Consider the following 26,601-nt stretch of genomic DNA (forward strand, 5'->3'; position numbering starts at 1 on the left):
TAAGGAAAGGGTTGGGACGATTCAGGGCTCCCTCCTAGGGGAGGGGTTGGACAGTGGGGAGGATACTTCCAAGTCCTTTGTCCAGTTTTGGGCCATAGTGTGATGTAACAGCTCCCAGAGCTGGTTTGAACTGGACTATGCAAGGAGGGCACCGAATGTGCCCTTCAAGCAGACTGAGTGGCGGTACCAAGTGATCCCACCCGGTCCCAATACACTTAACCCTGTCTGGAAGGTGGCCACACCTCCCTGTGACAGGATGCACAAGTTTCTTACCTTCGGTATTATGTATCGGTAAGAGACATATATTAGTTATAGATTCCTTACCTTAGAATTACCCCCAGGCGTCATACTGGATCCAGAGAATTTTTCCCTGAGCGGTACCCCTGAGCATTATTGGGTGGCGTTGGTCGACTCGGCATCCGTCGCCAGCGTCAGAATGAAGTTGCAGTGTCTACTTAGACGCCGCCCCTGCACCCGTACGCCAGTTCTGACAGGACTTTCCACGCCAGAAGCGCAGAGTCATGAAAGACACTGACTACTGATGTGCCACAATAGGGCCCTGCAAGGGAGTCCCTATCCCTAGAAGTCAGTTCGCAGAGCGGGAAGGATAGGTGGGGCGGAAAGAATCTATAACTAATATAGGTCTCTTACAGATACATCATTACCGAAGGTAAGTAACTTGATCATCTAAAAGAGACTATTAGTTATAGATTCTTTCCTTGGAATAGAAACCCTAGCAATACCAACCCCGAAGCAGGGACTGCAAATCAAGTTCACACAAAAAGTCCTGGAGGACAAAATGGTCAAAGTAGCCATCCCTACAGACTTGACTATCCAGGCAGTAATTTCCGGTGAACGTGTGCATAGAAGTCCAAGTGGCCGCCTGGCAGATGGCAATGAGTGGGACTCCACGAGACAAAGCAGTAGTTGCAGCCATAGCTCTAGTGAAATGAGCTAGCAGCCCCAATGCAAGTTCCTTTTTTAGCTAAAGAGTAACAAATCTTTCTACAAAGGATGACCCATCAAGAGATGGTACGCTTTTGCACAGCCCAACCTTTCTTGGCCCCAGATACCCAACAAAAAATTGATTGTCCACCCGGAAATCATTTGTGCGGTCAAGGTAGAAAAAACAGCGCAAGTTTTGGGTCCAGACGCTGGAGTCTTTCCTCCTCCTTGGAAGGGTGTGGAGGCGGGAAAAAGGTGGGCAGAGTGATAGTCTGTCCGATTTGATAAGGAGTGACAATTTTAGGTAGGAACAAGGGTCTTGTTCGAAGCACCACTTTGTCCGGATGCACCGAAAAGAAAGGGGGCTTAGAGGAAAGAGCCTGAAGCTCACTCACCCCGCGAGCAGAGGTGATGGCAACAAGAAAAGTAGTCATCAAAGTGAGAAGCCTAAGAGGACAGTTGTGATGAGGCTCAAAGGGAGCGCATGCAAGGTAAGTTAAAACACGGTTCAAGTCCCACTGAGGCATTATGAAAGGAGATGGAGGAAAGAGATGAATAATGCCTTTAAAGAACCGAACCTATTTATATTTGGGGACTTGAACGAAGAGGGTTGATCTGGTAGCTGCAGAAATGGCTGACAGATAGCCTTTAAGAGGGCCCAGAGTGACGAACCCTGCTGGGCCAAAGAGAGAAGAAACAAAAGAACCTCAGAAAGAGGGTCAGAAAGAGGATCAACAGCCTTTGCTGTGCACCATGCCACAAACAGGTTCCATCAACAGGCGTATACTGTCTTAGTGGAGGGACCCCTGGCTTCCAAATTGACATTATAAACTTTGGGTGGAAGGTCAAAAGCTGTCAACTGTCGCTGTTCAATCTCCACGCAAGGAGTTTAAGGTAGGACAGGTTCAGGTTGAGAACCGTCCCCTGCTGCTGTGACAGAAGATCCTCCTGAAGGGGAAGTCTGATCGGAGGATCGATGGCCATGCTCAGGAGCTCGAGGTACTAGACTCTTCATGCCCAGTCAGGTGCCACAAGATTGAAGTTGGGACTGCTCACGCTTGATCTTCTTCTGCACTCGGGGCAGAAGTGATACAGGCAGAAAGGCTTAGATGAGGCCGCAGTTCCACTTGCGACAAAAAGTGTCGCTGAGCGAGTGGCGCCTTGGAAATTCCAATGTGCAGAATTGCTGTCATTGCAAGTTCTCTTCTGTGGCAAATAGAACTAACCAAGGCTCCCCCCACTGCTGAACGAGACGTTGGACCACCTCTGAGTGAAGATGCCATTTGTGATCCACCAGGCACCGACAGCTGAGTTAGCCCGCCCTGGCATTCGAGGAACCTGCCAGGTGTTAAGCCTCCAGGGTTTTGCTCTGACGTTTCAGCCATGTACAAAGGCGAAGAGATTTTTGACATAGGGTCCACGACCCCACCTGCCCTGTTTGTTGCAGTACCACATGGCGGTGGTGTTGTTCGTGAACACCTGCACTGCCTTACCCTTGAGGGAGGGAAGGAATGCTTTCAGTGCCAGGTAAATCGCCCAAAGTTCCAACAGGTTGATATGGAGCCCGGACTCCGCCGGAGACCAGATTCCTCTGATCTCCGCCTCTCCCAGGTGGCCGCCCCATCCCAGAAGTGATGCATCGGTCACCACCGAGAGATATGGTTGAGGAAGGGAGAGGGATCTGCCTCTGACCCAATCCTGGTTCATTAACCACCAGTGCAGTTGTTGCGCAGTTACCTCCAACATCTGAATGTAATCGGAAAAATTCCCCCAATGCTGCGACAACTGGAACTTCAGGTCCCTATGCAGAGCCTGAATATGCCATCTGGCATGACCCACCAGCAGGATGCAGGAGGCCATGAGGCCCAGCAGCCTTAGGGTCAGTCTCACAAAAATCCGGGATAGAGGCTGAAACATTGGTATCTTGGCCCGAATATCCTGAACTCGCTGTTCAGGAGGATAGGCCCAAAACCTCACTCTGTCTAGAACAGCCCTGATGAAAAGAAGGGACTGAAAGGGAATCAGGTGTGACTTCGGCACATTGATAGTGAACCCCAGCGAATGCAGGAGGCCCGCCGTAGTCCAGAGATGGGAGACGACAGCCTGGGGCGAGCCTGCCTTCAACAGACAGTCATCGAGATAGGATAAGACAGGAACTCCTGATTGGCGCAGGTGAGCTGTGACCACCGCTATCACCTTGGTGAACACTGAGGGGCGCAGGTAAGGCCAAAGGAAAGAACGGTGAACTGAAAATACTCATTGCCTACAGTGAACTTCAGGTAGCGTCTGTGGGCTGGCAGGACGTGGATTTGGAAATAGGCATCCTGCAAGTCCAACGCCACCATCCAGTCTCCAGGGTTGAGGCCAGACATGACCTGAGCCAACATGAGCATTTTGAACTTCTCCTTCCAGAAGAAGAGGTTGAGGGTCCTGAGATTCAGGATAAGACGCAGGCCTTTGTCCTTCTTGAGCACCAGAAAGTAGTGGGAATAGCAACCACAACCTAGTTCTGGCGCAGGAACCCTTTTGATAGCTCCCTTGGTCAAGAGAGGTGGAACTTCCTGGCAGAGATGCGCCAAAGGATCCTTCGACATGCAGTCGAGAGACGGTGACATGGAGGGAGGGATAATCTTGAAGGGGAGGGAGTAGCCCCTTCAAACTACATGGGAAACTCACCTGTCTGATGTGATGTATTGCCAGTGGGGGAGGTGATGGCAAATCCTGCCACCCACTGGCCATTGAAGGGCCTGAAAGGACAGACTAGGAGGGTTTGGAGGCTGCTGCAGAGGACGAAAAGGTGGACTGGCCCACACACTGGCTCCCAGACCCATGACTGTAGGAAGGTGGATATCTGACTATGGTTACCCCCAGACTTTTTGCCTGGTGTTTAGCTGGTTTTTTACTTTAGTTGGCCTGGGATCCTGCTATTCAGGGCCCCAGGCTAATTGCTCTCTTTTTAAAATGGACTCCATGTACCTTAGGTACATACACAATTGGAATTGGTTCACCTTATAGGCCCCTGTAACAGGGTACCCCAGGTACCCAGGGCATAGGTGTATCCAAGGCCTACCAGGGGCTGCAGCATGTATTGTGCCACCCCTGGCCTGGCCTCCATATTTGACACAACTGGCTGATCACTCAGCTGGGGTAAGTTGGTGTAATCACCTCACCTCTTGCTTAGATATAGTATACCTATATCTAACCTAACTGGACACATGTTAACCTATGAGCCACTCCTATGGCAGGCCTCTACAATCCTGGAGGCAGAGTGCGTGGTTTCATGTGAGATGGTGCTCTGGCACGAGCTGAGCCTGTCTGCAGCTGTCGGGAACAACTCCCTTAGCTGTTCCGGGATATTGCCATACCATATACTCTTAAGTGCATTATAATCCTTGCGGTTATTTGCTAACTTTGGTTTGGCTTTATCAAAACATGTCGAGTAAGGTGTCATACGATTTGGAATACTATCCCCTCGACAGTTCTGTCAGTGGGGATAGCATTCCACCCTTCTAGAGGGACACGACATGTACATAACCTGAACCCCGGTTAAAGTTAACCAGAGCCTCAGCATCACAAAATGGATGCTGCCACCACAGACACAAGTCTGACCTCCTGCTGCTGGGAGTCCTTCCAGCGAGGAAGGCTTGGACAAAGGGTTTCCTGCCTTGGGAGGTGTGAGCACCACCCCAGACAGGATTTTGTGTATTGGGTAGGACAGGGCTGAATAGATTGAGACATGCCTGGGGCACACAAGGTGTCCCTGTGCATAAGCCAGTCCAAACCTTTCCAGCACCAGTCCTGGCGCGGAGCTGGACAAAGGAAAGGGGGTGTAACCGCCCCCCTTCCTGGTCCCACCCAGAGGAAGGACCTAGCAGGTGATCCGGCCCCCAGATTTGGAATAATAGTAGGAGCTGTGTCCTAAGACTTCAGATCATCCTGAATCAACTTGAAACTAAGAAGACGACTGGACTTCGACATTCTGCTGCACAGAAGACAGAAGAGCATCTCCCTTGTGGCCTAGGAGTGGCCACCCTGTGAACACAGGTACCATCAAGCAACTCGACGTCTGCTTTACCGCCGCCTCCTGCCGGAGCCCGAGTCCGACGAGACCCAGACTCCCAGACTTATCACAGCCCGATCCACAGTCCCTGCAAAGAAGGGACCCGTGGAGGCACCGAGAGACGTGGGACCGGACATCTCGAAAGACCCCCGAGAAGCTGACTGCGCAGCACCCGAGGCACCCTCGATGCTGTGCTTTGGGGATTGAGAAGCCCCACAACCGAGCAGCCCTTGCACCGAAGATCAGCCCCCCAGCATCTCCACGATCGGCGTGGGGCCCTTTTGCATCGTGCCACTCGACGCGCTATCCCGGCCACTTGCCACGTGGTCAGCGGCCATCTTGGCGATGAAACTTACAATTTACACTGCGGGTCTGGTTGCTCCAGACTTGCCCTCGCTCCTGTAAAAAGGAGCACCCGCTCTGACCTTGCTGGTCCGAGTGAGAAGCTTGCATCGATTCCTGCGTGGCTTGCATTAGCCAAGGCCTGTTTGCTCCGATCCAGAAGCCGACACCGCCATCAGCTAGAGCCTTCGTGGGACAGCTCGTGACCGACGCCTGGACGTCCCCGACCTCTTCGTGTCCACGTGGCTGCAGAGACAATCTTCACCTCATCGCCTGTTTGCACCCGACATCGCCTGGTTCCATCCTGGTTCCACGGCAGTCACTGGCTAGTGACTTTGAACGTTGTCCCCTCTGCTTTCAGGTCTTCACCACTTCAGATCCACCCTTGGATCCGCCGGAACTCTTCACATCGAGCCGCCTGCAGCATCTTCAGCTCCAAGCACCATCGACCTGCGTGACGAAACCCGACACTACTTCGCACCTGTGCACCCGCTTCCTGTGGGTGAGGTAACTCAGCAACGCCGGTGTTCCCACACTGGTACACACCTCTAGTGTCTGTGTCTAAAGTTTCATTCTTCTAGGTCTTGGGTGCAGAAAATGGGATTGCCTGGGGCCGGGTGGTGGGCAATCATCCATTTCACAGGAGCCCCCGTGCTGGTCTTGGACCAAGTGCCCAGAAGGATGTCCGCAAAGACTTCATTGAAGAGCAAGAGGGGTTCCGAGGAAGTTGCCGTAGGTTGAAGCACCTCCGCCAGGAGATTAGTCCTGACTGCCACTGTAGGGAGCTCCAGGCCCAAGGCGTCGTCTGCCCTACGCATCACGACAGCATAGGAGGCTCCCTCCTCCATAACCACAGTAGTGGGAGAAAGCAGGCCAAGGTCTGAGGAAGTGTCCAGACAACTGGCGTCACCCAATTCCTCTCTCCAGTCTGGCTCTACTGGAAGGTCTGTCAAAGGGTCCGAGGTCTGTCCCAGTACTCATCACCACCTTCAGGGTGATGTGGAACACCTGGGACGAACAAGGGAACAAAAGTACCCTCCGGCGTCGGATCTGATGTCTGGTGACGTTGGTGCGGCTACGGGTCAATCTTGGGGATGAGGATGGGGACGGAGTCGGTCGGGGGGGAACAACAGACGCTGGGGGTGTCGTCGCCTGGGAAGGTCGAGTAAGGTTGACCGGCGTCCATCTTAATCCAGGCCTGGATCCACGGGGGCATTCCGGTGCCGGGCCCAGGGCCCCCAACCGACTTTGTGGGGCCCAAAGGCATGCCAGCGAAGTCAGACTGCCCAAAGATTCAGTGGAGGGCTTCGTAGAAAATACGAAGCTGGGCAGGGGACACTCTAGCTCCTGGAGAGGGGAGGAGGCAAGGAGTTGTCCACGAGTCAGGCACTGGAGATGGAGTCTTAGTGCGACGACGCTCCGAAAAATAAGTTGACAAAAGTTGAAAAAAGTTTAGTCAAATAGTGACTAAGGGGCAAGCTCTCTACGGATCTGCGCTACGCTGGCACGGAAAAAGAAAGAACTGACATCAGCCTGCAAGAGCGGCATCTAAGTAGGCACCGCAACGTCATGCTGGCGACCGCGACGTGGACGATGGGCATAGAGTCAACCAATGGGCGCATGGGTACTCCTGAGGAAAAAAAATCTTCGGATCTAGTTGACGCCTGAGGGTAATTCTAAGGTAAGGAATCTATAACTAATAGTCTCTTTTAGATATCAATTGCTCTGTCATCCCCTGCTCAAGCTTGGCTCAGCAGCAGGAGGGCAGAATCATGTCTCTGGTCGGCAGCAGCCATGTTGTCCTGTCCAGTTCTAGAAGACCGGAGCACTGAGGGCCTCCTGGAGGAGCTTTACAGTGCATGGAACCATACCTCCCACACAGTTTTGGTGTGGGGGTATGATTCCAACATGTTTGATACCCAACATGATAGGGTTCGTTACAGCCAGTTTAGAAACGCAAAAAGAACAATTGATGGAAAGAATGCAGAACAATGTTATACATTTAGCCCAGTACAGAGATAGGTTAAGTGCAATGACCCTAGATATAGGTAAACCTATATCTATTGTAATTGGTGCTAGCACAAGCTTACACAGGCTGCAATGGCAGGCCCGTAGTTACAGTTTGAGTGCTCTCTCACAGGTGGCATAAAACATGCTTCAGATGATGGGGGATCCCTGTTGTACCTATGCCCTGGGTACCTCAATACCATTGATAAGGGTACACCAGTGTCCAATCAGGGATGTACCCAAGTACTTACCATACCAATTTAGGGGAGAAAGCACAGGGACTGAGGTCCTGATTAGCAGGATCCCAGTCAGACTAGTCAGAAACAGCATAACACCAGGCAAAATGTGGGGGTAACCATAAAAGAAAATACTAATTTCATACAATTGCTATGGCCTTATTAGGACCATTACTGGCATTTCTTCTTGCCATGGATAATATGACTTTACAATGTGGGCGTTATCTTGCCTACATGTGGTCGTTTCAGTTGTGGTCACCTGATATGTGGTCAGATGCTGTTGAGTTTGAAATGTCTTGTTTGTTTTTCCCTGTTGTGTTTCCATGACATCTCAACAGGCATGCTGTTGCCATGGTTTTTGATGTACAATTTTTCGGCATCCGGGGCTTGTGGTGATTAAGTTACTGTACGTTGGATTTTTGATTGAGTGTGATATTTTCCTCAGTCGTCCTTTTCCCCAGTCTTTTAGTTTCTGACCGGGTTCATATTGCTTGTACATTCTTTGTAGTCCCAGTTCGCAGTCCGTGGATGGTATGGCTTACGTATCTGATTCTAAGTAAGGAATCTGCAGCTAGATGTCTATTGGATGAATAAGTTAAATACATTCGGTAATGGTGTATCTGGTAGAGACAGGATCTAGCCGCAGATTCCTTACGCCCCTCCAATCCTCCACGCACTGCAATCTATTTTTCCTTTCTTCTTTATTTATAGTGAGCCTGATGTAGGAGAGTAGGGTCTGCAATCCTATGATCACCCCAGATTTTTGCTTTTTGCTTCACTGGTTTACGACTTCTCTGGCTGTGGGCCTGCTAATCAGACCCACAGCCTTGCTGTTCTCTCACTAAATTGACACGTGTACCTTAGGTGCATTTACCAATTGGTACTGGGCCACCTTATCAGACCCTGTAACTCAGGGCATAGGTGTACCCAGGGCCTACCAGGGGCTGCAGCATGTATTATGCCACCCCTGGCTGGCCATCTAAATCTGACACAACTGGCTGCACGACAGCTGGGGCAAGGTGGTGTAATCACCCTTTGCTTTAGATATAGTATACCTATATCTAACCCTAAAATGGACACTCGTATTCCTATCAGTCACTCCTATGGCAGGCCTTAACAATCCTGAAGGCAGAGTGCTTGGAATCGTGTGAGATGGTGCTCTGGCATGAGCTGAGCCCGTTTGCAGCTTGCGGAACCAAGTCTTAATAGCTGTTCCATGATAACGCATACCATATACTCTTAAGTGCATTATAATCCTCGCGGTTATATGCCAACTCTGGGATCGCTTTGTGAGAAGTTGGCCCGATATGCAACGTTCGCTATTCTAGCGACCGCTATGTATCGTTCCAACGACCCTTATGGTGTTTGGTTGTAAGTCAACCTATAGACCAGCTATCCTAGTAGCGTGGATACGAGCAGTCTAAGGCTAAAGACTCGAGAGGGCGCGTTAAGCCAGCTGTTTACCACACATGTACCCCTTGAACACCCAGTGAAAGGACACCACACAAGTGTTATGAAAATAAACAGTATATTTATTAAGAATCACAACAGCCCTGTACTCTTTATGAGGACAGGGTACCAAGCACAAACCAAATCTCTTTAGCAAATACTTCAAGTGCACAATTAAAACAAGTGTCCGAGGACACGGAAAGATTAAGGTCTCGGGCGGACCCGATAAGGCAAGTCGGAAGCGAGGGACTCAGGACCCTAGAGTAAGGAGGCTATGCAGGCACCGAAATGCCGAGTTACCTAGCCACGAGGGCTGCGGCTGCACAAGTCTTACAGGCGTCGGGGTCTTCGCTGACGAGCCAGGAGCCGGAAGAAAAGGAGTTGCTGGCCGGCGACCAGTGCTGAATAGTTCGTAGAGATCCAAGCCTGGATCGGAGATTGATGAAACCTGAAAGCAGAGGGGACCAAGTTCGTACTACTAGCCAGTAGTCAGAGGGTACCAGGAAGGCACCGGTTGGCCGTCACCTCGACCAGGTGAGTGGGCGACGCTAGGCTCTGCAGTCTCACGGACCAGGAGGCGTTGTCGGCGACCACGGTGGAGGTGCGAGCTGTCCCACGAAGGATGATGCTGTCGGCGTCGCTGGGCCCAGGATGGGGCAACAAGCCTTGGCAGATCTCAGGGCCACGTGGTGGGCCTAAGATGGCGTCTTGAGTGGACCAGGAGGGTACGGGGTGCTTCTCGCAAAGATGGAAGCAAGGGCCAGTCTGGAGCAACCAGACCAGCAGTGATGATTCTCGGATGTCGTCACAGAAGGGCACAAGCCAGCGGCTAGTGACCAGACAACGTGCTGAGCAGCGAGCAGAAGGGCCCCACGCAGATCGTGGAGATGCTGGGAGACTGCACTTCGGTGCTGGAGCGGCTCAGGGTCGGGGCTTCTCGGACCCCAGAGCACTCACCAGAGAGTTACCTCGATGGTCGTGCTGGTTTTAAGAGCGTGCAGGTTCTGATGATGGCCGGTCCCTCGAGGTCTCGTCGCACCCACAGATCACAGCTGAGCTGATGACGTGGGTAGAGGTCAGAGGTGCCAGGGAAGCCGGTTCTCGTCGAGCTGGGCCGCCGGATTCCTTGAGGAAGGACTTACAGCAAACCGCAGAGTTCTTAGTTGGTGCCCGCTGATGCAGGGTGACTACTCCTTAGTCACAAGGGAGAAATCTTGAGAAGAGTCTTGAATGTCCTTTCGTAGAAAGTAGTTCTTGAATCAAAGATGATCTAATTTGGAAGGGTCCCCGCTCCGGTCTTTATTCTAAAGAAAGGGGTGGGTACATGACTAGGTCCTGCCCTAAGGGTGGGACCAGGAAGGGGGGTAGTTACACCCCTCTCCCCTGCCGGACTTTCCCCAGGCCAGGGCTGTCGCCCCTGGAACTGGTTCTAACCGGCAGATGCGTAGTGAGCACCGGGGTGCCACTCCGCAGTCACCTTCTCGCCAAAGCCCTACCTACCCAGAATACACAAACCCTGTCTGGGACGGTGCGAACACCGCCCTCGACAGGAAACCCTTTGTCCAAGTGCTCCTCGCTGGAAGGACTCCCAGCAGCAGGAGGTCAGACTCGTGTCTGTGGTGGCAGCATCCATTTTGTGGAGCTGAGGCTTCAGTTAACTTTAACCGGGGTTCACAGTTACGTACATGTCGTGTCCCTCTAGAAGGGTGGGATGCTAACCTCATCGCCAGAATTGGTGAGAGGGCAGCACCCCGATTCGTATGACACCTTACTCGACATGCCTTGATAACGCGACACCGGAGTTACCGATATGGTACGCGTTATCATGGAACAGCTATTGGGTCTTGATTCCGCAAGCTGCAACCGGGCTCGGCTCGGGCCTGAACCTAGCTCACACGAGCCCACGCACTCTGCCTTCAGGATCGTTAAGGCCTGCCATAGGAGTGACTGATAGGAACTCGGGTGTCCATTGTATGGTTAGATATAGAGCTACTATACCTAAAGCGAAGGGTGGTTACACGTCTTCGCCCCAGCTGTCGTGCAGCCAGTTGTGTCAAATTTAGGAGGCCAGCCAGGGGTGGCATAATACATGCTGCAGCCCCTGGCGGCCCTGGGTACACCTATGCCCTGAGTTACAGGGTCTGATAAGGGGGCCCAGTACCAATTGGAAATGTACCTAGGGTACATGGAATCCATTTTAAAGAGAGAGCAGTAGGCCTGGGGTCCTGATTGGCAGGGTCCCAGGTCGACTATGTCCAAAACCAGCTAAAACACAGGGCAAAAAAGTTGGGGGCAACCATAGTCAGGATGTACCTTCCTACACAACCCCCCCCCAAACGAAAGGAGATAAGGCTATCCTTGTCCAGGTAAGCCTCTATTACCTAAGTGGCCATATAAGGAAGGACCAGCTCTGGCTTGGTTTCCCCCTGTGTCATGGTCCACTAGGCAACCCCTCACCCTAAGGGTATCTGAGGGTCTCCACCATAGGGAATCTCTGTCTCTGGTGTGTCTTGGGAAAGAAGAAGGCTGATGCTGGGATGGAGTACTGAAGTGAGGCTCCTCTACCTTTGGGCTCAACTTCCTCCAATCACCATTCATCATGTGCGCCTTTCTTTCTTTAGCTGAGATGCACTGAGCTCTCAGGGTCAGCCTCTGGCTACCTAAAGCTGGAGGCTGAGTCCCTCTGTTTGGCTTACTGGAGGGCCAGGTCAGGTCTGGGGTTTTTAGGCCCCATGTTTGGCTGTGCCCAACAGTGTCCAGCTGTGGGAGTTCCCTAACTACTTTTAAGGGGGATCCCTCAGGAGTCTGTTCTATTTTCACTTGGCTAGGTTTACCAGCCTCCGTGATCCTAATCTGCTGATTAAGGGGTTCTTTTGGACAGGGGGCCCTTTTGGGTCCACCACTGGCCTCCCTGATCTCTTCAGCCCTGGGCTGACTGAGGCAGGGTAGAGAGGTGCAGGTTACCTGCTCCAGACTGGGTCCCACCTGGGAAGGGTCCACTGCCATCAGGGGCTCTGCCAGGCTAGGCCTGACTACCTCTGGGGCAGTTCCTTCAACAGGGGTAGAGTCAGTTCCCTGAGGAGGCTGGCTCTCACCTAGTGTCTGGGAGGGGGAAGACTCTTCTTCCTCCTCAATGCTCTCGGTTTGAGTGGAGTGATCCATTGTTTCAGGCTTCACAACCTCACTATCTGTTTGAGTAGAGGCTGAGACCATTTCAACCTTGCCAACCTTTTCAGGAGGGCACTCAGTCTGGGTTTGGGCTGTGACTGTCACAGCCCTCCTATCCTGCTCTGGAAAGTCTGTCTGAGCCTGGGCAGTGGCTACCACTGCCCTTCCAACCTTTTCAGGGAGGAATGGTGCTTGGACTGTGGCTGTAGCTATTACTGCCCCACTAACCTGTCTGGATAGGCCTATCATTCTGGAGTGAGTTTCTTGCTCCACCTCAGCCCATGCTGAGAGTTCCAGGTCGTTCCCCAGTAAGCAATCTACAGGTAGGTTATCTGTCACTGCCACTCTCATGGGCCCTGTGACATTACCCCAACTGAGCTTGACTACTGCCATGGGATGCCTTCTCTTCACTCCATGAATGTCTGTCACCTGATAAGTAAAACCAGGGGTCAGTTGAGCAGAGGGGACCAGATGGTCACTCACCATGGTGAGGCTGGCCCCTGTGTCTCTGAATGCCTCAACTTTCTGACCATTCACTAAAACTTCTTGTCTATACTTGCCCAAAATGTGGGGTCCAGTAGTGAAGTTGGCAAACCCCATGCCAGTCTCACAGACAAGAGTGTGGTCAGGGAACCTGGCTAAGCCATAGTCCTCCTGATTGCCCAAAGTAATGCCCACCACATTCTTGGGGGCACTCCCACCACCTGGGGGATTACCACTAGTGGTAACAGGAGGTCTGGGAGTGTTACTTGGGGGTATGTTTTCCTTATTGCTATTTTTAGGGCACTTGGCATCACTTTTGTAATGGCCCACCTGTTTACAGGTATGGCAATAAGGTTTCTTCTGTTCTGAAGGAGTGTTCTGGGACCCACCACCCTTGTTGGAGTTTTGGGGCCCTTGGGAAGTCTTCTCTGTGGATTTATCCCCACCCTTCTCTTGAGGCTTGGTTGATTCCTTTTTCTGGTCACCACCCTGGTTTTTAGGCCTAACCCTGGTTCTGACCCATTTGTCTGCCCTCTTACCCAATTCCTGTGGAGAGGTCAGATCAGAGTCTACCAGGTGCTGGTGTAATAACTGGTTCTGACAATTATTTAAGATTTGCTCCCTTATAATTAGATTATACAATCCTTTAAAATCAGTAACCTTACTACCCAGTAGCCAGCCTTCAAAAGCCTTAGTGGCACAATCAACAAAGTCAGACCAATCTTGAGACTGCGTTTTCTGGGTATCCCTGAACAGCACCCTGTACTGCTCAGTGGTTAGGCCGAACCCTTCAACGAGTGTATTTTTCAAGATTTGGTAATCGTTCGCATCCTCCACCCTTGTGGTGAGGAGCTTGTCTCTTCCTTTTCCTTCAAAGGAGAGCCACAAGATAGCTGCCCACTGACTCTGGGGAACGCCTTGCACCGTGCAGGCCCTCTCCAAAGCAGTAATCCATTTGTGGATGTCGTCCCCTTGTTTAAAGGGGGGCACTATCTTACCAAGGTGTTTCGTATCGAAACTCTTTTCCCTATTACTAGGTACATTGCTGCCACCAGTGGGGACTACCCCACTTAACTGTTGCTCTCTAGCAAAGGCAAGCCTTTCTTTGGCCAGGGCAAGTTCTTCCCTTTCAATCCTTAGATTGGCTGCCCTTTCCTTAGCTTCGTACACTCTCCTCTGAGGGGACGTCATCCCTCTCTGAGAAGAGTTGTGAGAGCCATTGGTTTGAAGGGATCTGCCAGAGTCTCTTGACAGAGATCGGGCTCGTCCATTCCCAATGTTAAGCTGACCTGATAGTGGCCCCAGGGGTCCCCCAGTACCGCTATCATGTTTGCTTAAGTTGGACCTGCTTAGTCTGACGACTTCTACCTGTCCCTTATCTGCCTCATCCCCAGAGAGATCCTCATCCTCATCCTCCTCCACATCTTCGTTCTCAGTTGCGAGGTGGATGAGGTCAGGATCGTCTCGGGTTCCCTCGAGGGGAGGCATGTCTCCTTCTGGATTAGAAGAGCTACGAAGTTTCTCAGCTCTTCTGGCATCATAAGTCTCCAAGAGACCAATCAGAAAGGACGTTGTGGGGTTAGACCCCTGCTGAATCTTCCTGGAGTGACACAGTCGTCTTAACTCCTTGAAGCTCAGCACAGTATATCCTGAAGGGATGACCTGTGGAGGGTCAACTAACACAAGGGGAGACCCAGAGTTTCCTCCTTTGTCCGACATACTGTTTCTAGTGTGGTGTAAGTGATGCACCTACCTACACTACGTGTTTACCTACTGTACCCTTGCTAAGAGTTGTAGCCAAGGTGTGCTAAGCCTTGAGGAGCTACAACAGCTGGTTCAGTAGAACTCAGAGTATTCTAAGCTTTTAGTTATATGTACTAACAGTACTTGTGCGATCTTTCAACAAGATATTCTTAGGATACGTGTGGTAAAACAACAGCAAGCTCAAATCCCAACCGCTGCTCACCAATGTGAGAAGTTGGCCCGATATGCAACGTTCGCTATTCTAGCGACCGCTATGTATCGTTCCAACGACCCTTATGGTGTTTGGTTGTAAGTCAACCTATAGACCAGCTATCCTAGTAGCGTGGATACGAGCAGTCTAAGGCTAAAGACTCGAGAGGGCGCGTTAAGCCAGCTGTTTACCACACATGTACCCCTTGAACACCCAGTGAAAGGACACCACACAAGTGTTATGAAAATAAACAGTATATTTATTAAGAATCACAACAGCCCTGTACTCTTTATGAGGACAGGGTACCAAGCACAAACCAAATCTCTTTAGCAAATACTTCAAGTGCACAATTAAAACAAGTGTCCGAGGACACGGAAAGATTAAGGTCTCGGGCGGACCCGATAAGGCAAGTCGGAAGCGAGGGACTCAGGACCCTAGAGTAAGGAGGCTATGCAGGCACCGAAATGCCGAGTTACCTAGCCACGACATGTATGTAACTGTGAACCCCGGTTAAAGTTAACTCAAGCCTCAGCATCACAAAATGGATGCTGCCACCACAGACACAAGTCTGACCTCCTGCTGCTGGGAGTCCTTCCAGCGAGGAGAGCTTAGACAAAGGGTTTCCTGTCAGGGGCGGTGCTAGCACCATCCCAGACAGGGTTTTGTGTATCCTGGGTAGGCAGGGCTTTAGAGGAAGGTGACTGCAAGTGGCACCCCGGTGCTCACTACGCATAGGCCGGCTAGAACCAGTTCCAGGGGCACACCAGCCCCTGAGCTGGGGAAAGTCCGGCATGGGAGAGGGGTGTAACCACCCCCCTTCCTGGTCCCACCCATGGGCAGGACCTAGTCGCGTGCCAGCCCCTTTTCCTAGTATAAAGATAGGAGCGGGCCCCCTTCCAAATTAGATCATCTTTGAATCCTGAAACTACTTTCTACGAAAGGAACTCAAGACTTCTTCTCAAGATTTCTCCCTTGTGACTAAGGAGTAGTCACCCTGCACCTGCAGGCACCATCTAAGAACACTGCGGTTTGCTGCACGTCCTTCCTCCGGAATCCGACCGACCAGCACGACGAGACACGGCTTCCCTGGCACCTCTGACCTCTACCTACATCATCAGCCCAGCTGAGATCCGTGGGTGTGACGAGACCTCGAGGGACCGGCCATCTTCAGAACTGCACGACGCTTATCCAGCACGACCGCCGAGGGATCCTCGAGTGAGTGCTTTGGGGTTCGAGAAGCCCTAACCCTGAGCAGCTCCAGCACCGAAGTCCAGCCCCCCAGCATCCACCAGATCTGCGTGGGGCCCTTCGGCTCATTGCTGCTCACCACGTTGTCCGGCTACTTGCCTGTTGGCTTGTGGCCCTCTTGACGACGCACCACGACGACAACACCGCTGGTCTGGTTGCTCCAGACTGGCCCTTGCTCCCCTCCAACAGAGGAGCACCCCGGACCCTCCTGGTCCACTCCAGACGCCATTTTGAGTCCAACGCGTGGGCTTGCATTTGCCAAGAGTTGTTGCCCCAATCCTGGGTCCAGCGACGTCGACAGCAGATACCTTCGTGGGACAGCTCGAACCTCCATCCTGGTCGCCGACAACGCCTCCTGGTCCGAGAGACTGCAGAGCCCAGCGTCGCCCACTCACCTGGTCGAGGTGACTTCGTCCGGTGCCATCCTGGTGCCCATCTAATCACTGGCTAGTGATTCAGAACTTGGTCCCCTCTGCTTACAGGTATCCTTCATCATCGATCCAGGCTTGGATCACATCGAACTTCATCACTGGTCGCCTGCCAGCAACAACTTCTTTCAGGCTCCATAGACTGCAACGAGGAATCCCGACGTCTTTTCAGCCCTATGTAGCCGCAGCCCCTGGGCTAGGTAACCTGAGCATTTCGGTGCTCCAGCATAGCTTAACTATCTAAGTGTCCAGATCCTTTTTCGTTTCAGCTCTACCTAGTCGGATTCGTCCGATAACACTAACTTTACGAAATCTAGCATCCATAGACTTTGTCCCGCATCCCGCGTGAGAGTGCACACTCTGCACCCGATCTCCCTAGGCCTCCTGCTCGTAATCTGAAGGTTCAGTAGTCCAGTCCTAGCGATCCTAAAGCCTTTGAGACTAGTTACTTACCTGCTAGTATTTCGCATTCCACTTTTGTAGTATATGGTTTTCCGTGCCCCTCGGGCATTTGTGTAAATTGTGCGACTTTCAGAAATTCTTTAAGAGCTTTGTATTGTGCTTAGCACCCTGTCCTCATAAAGAGTCCAGGGTTGTTGTGTTCTAAATAAATATCCTTTTATTTTCATAACAACTTGTGTGGTGTCCTTTCACTTGGTGTTCAAGGGGTATATGTGATGGTATAACAGCTGGCTTAAAACGCCCTCTAGAGTTTAGCCTAAAGACTGCTCTTGTCCATGCTACTAGGATAGCTGGTCTATACGGTTGACTTACAACCAATCATCAATAAGGGTTGTTTGGACTGATACATAGTGATCACTAGAATAGTGAGCACTGCATATCAGGCCAACTTCTCACATTGGTGAGCAGCGGTTGGGATTTGAGCTTGCTGTTGTTTTACCACACGTATCCTAAGAATATCATTTGAAAGATCACATAAGTACCCAGGTACATATAACTTAGCTTAGAATACTCTGAGTTCTAATAATAATAATAATGACATTTGTAGAGCGCATGGAAAAATACGCCATCTCGGCGTGTCCACGCGCTAAAAAAGAGAGGCATAAACTCATAAGGGGGGAGTGGACAGAGCAAGGCAAAAAAGGGCAGTGGTGGGCTATAAGGAAAAAAGAAAAGTTTTGAGTTTTCGTCCGAAAATATTTTCTGAAGGCTCTAGGCGGAGATGGATTGGAAGTTTGTTCCATGCTGTGGCTGCCGTCACTCTGAAGGACCGGCCTCCCATTTTTTCTCTCCTGTAGCGGTGGGTCACAAGGGTGCCCGTATCGCTAGATCTTAGTGATCTGCGTGGTTCGTATTTGGTAACCAGACCTGACAGATATCCGGGGGCTTTGTTCCAGATAATCTGATGGCATATGAGGAGTGCTTTGTATTTTATTCTTTTTTTCACTGGGAGCCAGTGGAGGGCATCCAGGGTGGCTTTAGAGTTAGCCCTTCGTGGGAGTCTAAGCACTAGGCGAGCTGCAGCATTTTGCAGTACCTGCAGTCGTCCTATGCTTTTTCTAGAAGCTCCCAAGAGCAGGACATTCCCGTAATCGAGGCGTGAAGTGATTAGTGCCTGGGTCATAGTGCGCCTGGCCTCTAAAGGAAGGAGATCTAAGGTTTTATTGAGAGTTTTTAGGACTCCAAAGCATTTGCCTACTAGACGGTTGATGTGTGTCTCATAGGAGAGTGTGGGATCCATCCATATCCCTAAGTTTTTTGCTTCAGTGCATGGTGTTGGCATGTCGCCTAGGCAGTTTGGCCACCAATCGCATGTCCAGTGTCTTTGATCACCGCCTACCACCAAGACTTCCGTCTTGGATCCGTTCAATTTAAGGCAGTGCGTATCCATCCAAGTGGCCAGTGCTTGCATACAGGGTCTGAAATTGTTAGCCTCAGCAGCCGGAGTTTGAGTGAGGGTGAGTAGGAGCTGAGTATCGTCGGCGTAGGATACGATCTCTACGCCGAACGATTGAACCAGCTCCGCCAGGGGTGCCATGTATAGATTAAAAAGGGTAGGACTTAGAGCAGAGCCCTGTGGTACTCCCTGTTCCAATACCCACTCCTCAGACCGAAATGAGCCCCGTTGAACCTGAAAGCTTCTGCCTGTTAGAAACGATTTCAGCCAACCGAGTGCTCTATCGGTCACACCTCCTCTGTTCAGACACTGTAGCAAGGTGATGTGTGCTACAGTGTCGAACGCTGCGCTTAGATCTAGCATGACCAGTGCCATGGTTAGTCCAGCATCCGCTCCTTGACGGAGAGTTTCAGTGGCTCTTAATAAGGCCGTCTCAGTAGAGAAGCCTTTCCGGAAGCCCGATTGGGAGGGGTGTAAAAGATTATTCTGCTCCGCAAAAGTCATCAGTTGCACATTTGCAATTTTCTCAGCAATTTTGGCGGTATAGGGTAGCAGAGAGATTGGTCGTAGGTTCTTTAGCACATCATGGTTTACATTAGGTTTTTTCCTAATGGGTAGTACAATTGCATTTTTCCATTTCCTAGGCAGGGTCTGAGATTCGAAAGATGTAGTAAGGACATGGCGGATGTATGGTTCTAAAGTGGCTATACTTGCGGCCAGAACCCTTGGAGGAGCGGGGTCAAGAGGGGAACCTGATTTTATGCTAGAGCATATGGTAACAAGTTCTTTACTTTGCGGGACAGTAAAGCATTCTAGCTTCGGTTTTAACATTGTCATCGCTGGTTCCTTCATTTCTATGAAGGTTTCTCCAGCCTCAGGATGAGTGGAAAAGGAGCTATATATCTTCTTGACTTTGTGGGCAAAATATGCTGCCACCTTGTTACATTCCATCACGGAATCAGTTTCTGGAGAGTTGGAAAGTTGGAAAACTGAACCAGCTGTTGTAGTTCAACAGGGCCTAGCACACCCTGACTACAACTCTTAGCAAGGGATCAGTAGGCAAACAAATAGTGTAGGTAGGTGCATCACTTACACCACACTAGAAGCATGTCGGACAAAGGAGGGAACTCAGAAGCCCCCCTTATGTCAGTGGACCCTCCACAGGTCACTTCACGATATGCTGCTCTTAGCTTCCAGGAGAAGAGACACATCTGTACATCCAGGAAGCTAAAACAGGGTTCTAACCCTACCATTCCCTTTCTGATTGGTCTCTTAGAGACTTATGATGCTAGGAGGACTGCTAACACAGACCCTTCTCATCCAGATGGGAACATGCCCCCCTTAGAGGGCACCCCTGGGGACCCTGACCTCAACCTCAATGGAACAGTGACTGAAGGAGAGGAAGAGGATCAGGAAGTGTCAGGGGATGAGGCAGACAAGGGACAGGTAGAAGTCAGTAGACTCACCGGGTCCAACTTAAGCAGGCATGAAAATGGACTTGGGGGACCCCCAGGCCCACTCTCAGGCAGGCTTAACATTGGGAGTGGACGAGTTAGGTCTCTATCCAGAGGCTCTAACAGATCCATTCGAACCAATGGCTCTCAGACCTCTTCTCACAGAGGGATGACATCCCCTCAGAGAAGAGAGCATGAAGCTAAGATGAGGGAAGTCAATCTGAGGATTGAAAGGGAAGAACTTGCCCTGGCCAAAGAGAGACTTGCCCTTGCTAGAGAGCAAAAGTTAAGTGGGCTAGATCCCACTGGTGGCAGCATTCTCCCAAGAGAAAAAGACAGGAGTTTAGACACTAGACACCTGAGTAAGATAGTGCCCCCCTTTAAACAAGGGGATGATATCCACAAATGGATAACTGCTTTGGAGAGGGCCTGCACTGTCCAGTGCGTCCCCCAGAGTCAGTGGGCAGCTGTCTTGTGGCTCTCCTTTGAAGGCAAAGGTAGAGATAAGATCCTCACTACTAGAGCTGAGGATGCTAACAATTACCAAGTCCTGAAAAATCCACTGATAGATGGGTTTGGCCTAACCACTGAGCAGTACAGGTTGCTGTTCAGGGATACCCAGAAAACTCAGTCTCAGGATTGGTCTGATTTTGTGGATTGTGCCACTAAGGCTTTGGAGGGCTGGTTGCTGGGCAGTAAAGTTACTGATTATACAGGATTGTACAATCTGATCATGAGGGAACAGATTTTAAACAATTGTCAGAACCAGTTGTTGCATCAGCACCTTGTTGACTCAGATCTGACCTCTCCCCAAGAATTGGGAAAGAAGGCAGACAGATGGGTCAGAACAAGGGTTAAGCTGAACCAGGGCCAGAACCAGGGTGGTCAGAAGAAAGCAGACCAGAAGGGTAATAATACCAAAGGTGAACAAAATGACCAGAAGTCTTCAACAGGCCCCCAACAAACCAAAGAGGGTGGGGGTCAGGCTTCCCAGAAGAAGAAGACTCAAGAAGGCCAGTCTAAAGGTGGTGCCAATACTGTAAAAGTAAAACTCACTGGTTTAGTGAGTGCACCAAGAAAGGAGGGCAAACTCCTACCACTACAGCCCCTAAGGCAACTGCACCCCCTAGTACAGCCAGTAGTGGTAGTGCACCTCCCAAGGGATTAGTTGGGTTAACCTTGGGTTCTGAGGGGTATGACAACTTAGTTGGCACACTCACTCAGGCTGTCCTTGTCTGTACAGGGGATGTGGATATATCCCCTGATGCCAGTCCCAATACTTTGGGCAAATACAGACAGACACCTTTTATCAATGGAAAGATGGCTCAGGCCTACAGGGACACTTGTGCCAGTGTCACAATGGTGACACCTAACTTTGTGGACCCTGGACAGATCATGCTAGGACCAGAGTACCTAGTGACCAATGCCAGCAATGTCATCACCCACCATAGTATGGCAATTGTTGATTTCTCCTGAGGAGGGGTAAGTGGCCAAAAGAAGGTTGTTGTTAGTTCAGACCTCCCAGTTGAATGTTTGTTGGGCAATGATTTGGAGTCATCCCTATGGTCAGAAGTGGAGCAGAGGACTCACATGGAAATGTTAGGCTTGCCAGCACATGTGCTTGCTGTGACTAGGTCACAGGCCAGAAGATGCCCCACTGAACAGGTGCTGGATCCTGGAACAATGGACCAGACACCTTCCAAGAAGAAGAGCAGTAGGGTTAAGGCATTGCCTTCCCCCTTGCCCCAGGTTGTGGATCAAGTCTCAGAGGAGGCTGACCTCAAAGAGCTGAGGGAAACTGAGTCTAAAGAACTTGAACCTGATCAGGTTGAGTTTCTGGGTTCAGGGGGACCCTCCAGAGAAGACCTGGGGAAGGCACAGTTAGCCTGCCCTTCTCTTGAACCCCTCAGACAGCAGGCTGCAGCTGAGGCTGCAGGGAACGCCACAGGTGCCCACAGGGTATACTGGGAAGATGGACTCCTGTACTCTGAGTCAAGAGACCCCAAACCTGGTGCAACCAGGAGGCTGGTCATCCCCTTGTCTCAGAGGTTTCCTTCTCACCTTGGCCCATGAGATTCCCCTTGCAGGACACTTAGGCCAGAATAAGACTTGGGACAGAATTGTCTCACACTTTCACTGGCCTCACATGAATGAAGATACCAAGGAGTTTTGTCGCTCCTGTGTCACTTGCCAAGCCAGTGGTAAGTCAGGTGGCACAACAAAGGCCCCCCTTATACCAATGCCTGTGGTGGGGGTGCCCTTTGAAAGAGTGGGGATTGACATTGTTGGTCCAATGGAACCCCAGACAGCATCAGGGCACAAGTTTATACTGGTGGTGGTGGACCATGCCACCAGGTATCCTGAAGCTATTCCCCTTAGGACCACCACAGCACCTGTTGTGGCAAGAGCCCTAGTTGGAGTGTTCTCCAGAGTGGGCTTCCCTAAGGAGGTTGTCTCTGACAGAGGTGCAAACTTCATGTCAGGATATCTGACTGCTATGTGGAAGGAGTGTGGTGTCAACTACAAGTTCACTACACCCTATCATCCACAATGAAATGGGCTTGTTGAAAGGTTCAACAGGACCCTAAAAGGGATGATTCATGGACTACCTGAAAAGCTCAGGCGTAGATGGGATGTCCTGATACCCTGCCTTTTGTTTGCTTACAGAGAGGTCCCACAGAAGGGGGTTGGCTTCAGCCCTTTTGAACTTCTGTATGGGCATCCTGTGAGAGGACCCCTATATTTGGTGAAGGAAGGATGGGAGAGACCTCTCAAAAAGCCTGCAACCAACATAGTGGACTATGTACTTGGTCTCCGCTCCAGGATGGCTGAGTATATGGAAAAGGCTTCTAAAAACCTTGAGGCAAGCCAAGAACTCCAAAAAGCTTGGCATGACCAAAAGGCTGTCCTGACTGTGTACAAGCCTGGACAGAAGGTGTGGGTGTTGGAGCCAGTGGCCCCAGCTGCACTCAAAGACAAATGGTCTGGGCCCCACACAATCCTTGAGCAAAAGGGAGAGGTCACCTACCTGGTGGACCTTGGAACTCCCAGGAGCCCCCACAGGGTGCTCCATGTGAACAGGCCTAAAGCATATGTTGACAGGAAGGACATGAGCTTGCTCATGGCCACAGATGAGGGACAGGAGGAGGAGAGTGACCCTCTCCCAGACCTGCTCACTCAGAATCCTGATGATGGATCAGTAGATGGTGTTGTCTTTTGTGGCAGCCTCTCTGACCATCAACAGAAGGATTGCAAACAAGTTCTTCAATCCTTCAGACATGTGTTCTCTCTGACACCCAGTCAAACCAATTGGTGTACCCATGAGGTTGACACTGGTGACAGCCTGCCAGTCAAGAGTAAAATCTACAGGCAGCCTGATCATGTTAGAGACTGCATTAAAACAGAAGTGCAGAAAATGTTGGAGCTGGGAGTCATTGAGCCCTCAGATAGCCCTTGGGCTAGTCCAGTAGTTCTAGTGCCAAAGCTTCACACCCAGGGTGGTAAGAAAGAGATGAGGTTTTGCGTAGACTACAGAGGCCTCAATGCAGTCACTAAGACTGATGCCCACCGAATACCAAGGGCAGATGAACTTATAGATAGATTGGCTTCTGCCAACTACTTAAGCACATTTGACCTGACAGCTGGGTATTGGCAAATCAGGTTAGCTGAGGATGCCAAGCCCAAGACAGCATTTTCTACCCCTGGTGGGCATTGTCAATTTGTGGTAATGCCCTTTGGTTTGAAAAATGCACCTGCCACCTTCCAAAGGCTGGTGAATCAAGTTGTCACTGGGCTGGATGACTTCTGTGCAGCATATCTTGATGATATAGCTGTCTTTAGGTCCACCTGGGAGGATCACCTGGTCCACCTGAGGAAAGTGTTAGAGGCACTGCAAGCAGCAGGTCCCACTATCAAGGCCGCAAAGTGACAGATAGGGCAGACACAGGTTGTATACCTGGGCCACCTTGTAGGTGGAGGCCAGGTTCAGCCACTGGAGAGCAAGATGCAGTCCATCAAGGACTGGGCTCCTCCAACCACCCAGACTCAGGTTAGAGCTTTCTTGGGCCTGACTGGTTATTACAGGAAATTTGTCAGAAATTATGATCAATTATGACTCCACTTAATGAACTGACAAGTAAAAAGATGCCAAAGAAAGTTCAGTGGACAGCAGGCTGTCAAAAAGCATTCGATGACCTAAAGCAGGCCATGTGCACAGCACCTATCCTAAAGAGTCCAGACTACTCCAAACCATTCATTGTCCAAACAGATGCTTCTGAGTTGGGTGTGGGAGAGGTTCTATCTCAGCTGAATTTTGATGGTCATGACCAGCCCATTGCTTTTATAAGCAGAAGGCTGACCCCCAGAGAGAAAAATTGGTCAGCTATTGAGAGGGAGGCCTTTGCTGTGGTTTGGGCCCTGATGAAACTGAGGCCATACTTGTTTGGCACTGAGTTCAAGATTCAGACCGACCATAAGCCCCTCTTGTGGCTAAATCAGATGAAGGGTGGAAACCCCAAACTGCTTAGGTGGTCCATTTCCCTACAGGGGATGGATTTTACAGTGGAGCATAGACCTGGCACTGATCATGGCAATGCAGATGGGCTCTCCAGGTATTTCCACTTAGAGTAAGAAGACTCACCTGGTCAAGGTTAGTTTATTGTCCCAAAGTTTGGGGGGGGGGGTCATGTAGGAGAGTAGGGTCTGCAATCCTATGATCACCCCAGATTTTTGCTTTTTGCTTCACTGGTATACGACTTCTCTGGCTGTGGGCCTGCTAATCAGACCCACAGCCTTGCTGTTCTCTCACTAAATTGACACGTGTACCTTAGGTGCATTTACCAATTGGTACTGGGCCACCTTATCAGACCCTGTAACTCAGGGCATAGGTGTACCCAGGGCCTACCAGGGGCTGCAGCATGTATTATGCCATCCCTGGCTGGCCATCTAAATCTGACACAACTGGCTGCACGACAGCTGGGGCAAGGTGGTGTAATCACCCTTTGCTTTAGATATAGTATACCTATATCTAACCCTAAAATGGACACTCGTATTCCTATCAGTCACTCCTATGGCAGGCCTTAACAATCCTGAAGGCAGAGTGCTTGGAATCGTGTGGTGCTCTGGCATGAGCTGAGCCCGTTTGCAGCTTGCGGAACCAAGTCCTAATAGCTGTTCCATGATAACGCATACCATATACTCTTAAGTGCCTTATAATCCTCGCGGTTATATGCCAACTCTGGTATCGCTTTATCAAAACATGTCGAGTAAGGTGTCATACGAATTGGAATACTAACCCCTCGCCAATTCTGGCGACGGGGTTAGCATTCCACCCTTCTAGAGGGACACTACATGTATGTAACTGTGAACCCCAGTTAAAGTTAACTCAAGCCTCAGCATCACAAAATGGATGCTGCCACCACAGACACAAGTCTGACCTCCTGCTGCTGGGAGTCCTTCCAGCGAGGAGAGCTTAGACAAAGGGTTTCCTGTCAGGGGCGGTGCTAGCACCATCCCAGACAGGGTTTTGTGTATCCTGGGTAGGCAGGGCTTTAGAGGAAGGTGACTGCAAGTGGCACCCCGGTGCTCACTACGCATAGGCCGGCTAGAACCAGTTCCAGGGGCACACCAGCCCCTGAGCTGGGGAAAGTCCGGCTTGGGAGAGGGGTGTAACCACCCCCCTTCCTGGTCCCACCCATGGGCAGGACCTAGTCACGTGCCAGCCCCTTTTCCTAGTATAAAGATAGGAGCGGGCCCCCTTCCAAATTAGATCATCTTTGAATCCTGAAACTACTTTCTACGAAAGGAACTCAAGACTTCTTCTCAAGATTTCTCCCTTGTGACTAAGGAGTAGTCACCCTGCACCCGCAGGCACCATCTAAGAACACTGCGGTTTGCTGCACGTCCTTCCTCCGGAATCCGACCGACCAGCACGACGAGACCCGGCTTCCCTGGCACCTCTGACCTCTACCAACATCATCAGCCCAGCTGAGATCCGTGGGTGTGACGAGACCTCGAGGGACCGGCCATCTTCAGAACTGCACGACGCTTATCCAGCACGACCGCCGAGGGATCCTCGAGTGAGTGCTTTGGGGTTCGAGAAGCCCTAACCCTGAGCAGCTCCAGCACCGAAGTCCAGCCCCCCAGCATCCACCAGATCTGCATGGGGCCCTTCGGCTCTTTGCTGCTCACCGCGTTGTCCGGCTACTTGCCTGTTGGCTTGTGGCCCTCTTGACGACGCACCACGACGACAACACCGCTGGTCTGGTTGCTCCAGACTGGCCCTTGCTCCCCTCCAACAGAGGAGCACCCCGGACCCTCCTGGTCCACTCCAGACGCCATTTTGAGTCCACCGCGTGGGCTTGTATTTGCCAAGAGTTGTTGCCCCAATCCTGGGTCCAGCGACGTCGACAGCAGATACCTTCGTGGGACAGCTCGCACCTCCATCCTGGTCGCCGACAACGCCTCCTGGTCCCAGAGACTGCAGAGCCCAGCGTCGCCCACTCACCTGGTCGAGGTGACTTCGTCCGGTGCCATCCTGGTGCCCATCTAATCACTGGCTAGTGATTCAGAACTTGGTCCCCTCTGCTTACAGGTATCCTTCATCATCGATCCAGGCTTGGATCACATCAAACTTCATCACTGGTCGCCTGCCAGCAACTTCTTCTTTCAGGCTCCATAGATTGCAACGAGGAATCCCGACGTCTTTTCAGCCCTATGCAGCCGCAGCCCCTGGGCTAGGTAACCTGAGCATTTCGGTGCTCCAGCATAGCTTAACTATCTAAGTGTCCAGATTCTTTTTTGTTTCAGCTCTACCTAGTCGGATTCGTCCGATAACACTAACTTTACGAAATCTAGCATCCATAGACTTTGTCCCGCATCCCGCGTGAGAGTGCACACTCTGCACCCGATCTCCCTAGGCCTCCTGCTCGTAATCTGAAGGTTCAGTAGTCCAGTCCTAGCGATCCTAAA

At 51.1% G+C, this 26,601-nt stretch overlaps 1 protein-coding gene across 3 annotated transcripts in view; it reads right to left on the reverse strand.

The window, feature by feature from the left end:
- Positions 1–26,601, reverse strand: part of LYST (lysosomal trafficking regulator) — a 4,348,576-nt gene that overhangs the window by 1,181,053 nt on the left and 3,140,922 nt on the right. The gene's annotated exons all lie outside the window — the stretch shown is intronic.

This window comes from Lissotriton vulgaris, chromosome 6, assembly GCF_964263255.1.
Source record: "Lissotriton vulgaris chromosome 6, aLisVul1.2, whole genome shotgun sequence".
NCBI classification, from domain to species: domain Eukaryota; kingdom Metazoa; phylum Chordata; class Amphibia; order Caudata; family Salamandridae; genus Lissotriton; species Lissotriton vulgaris.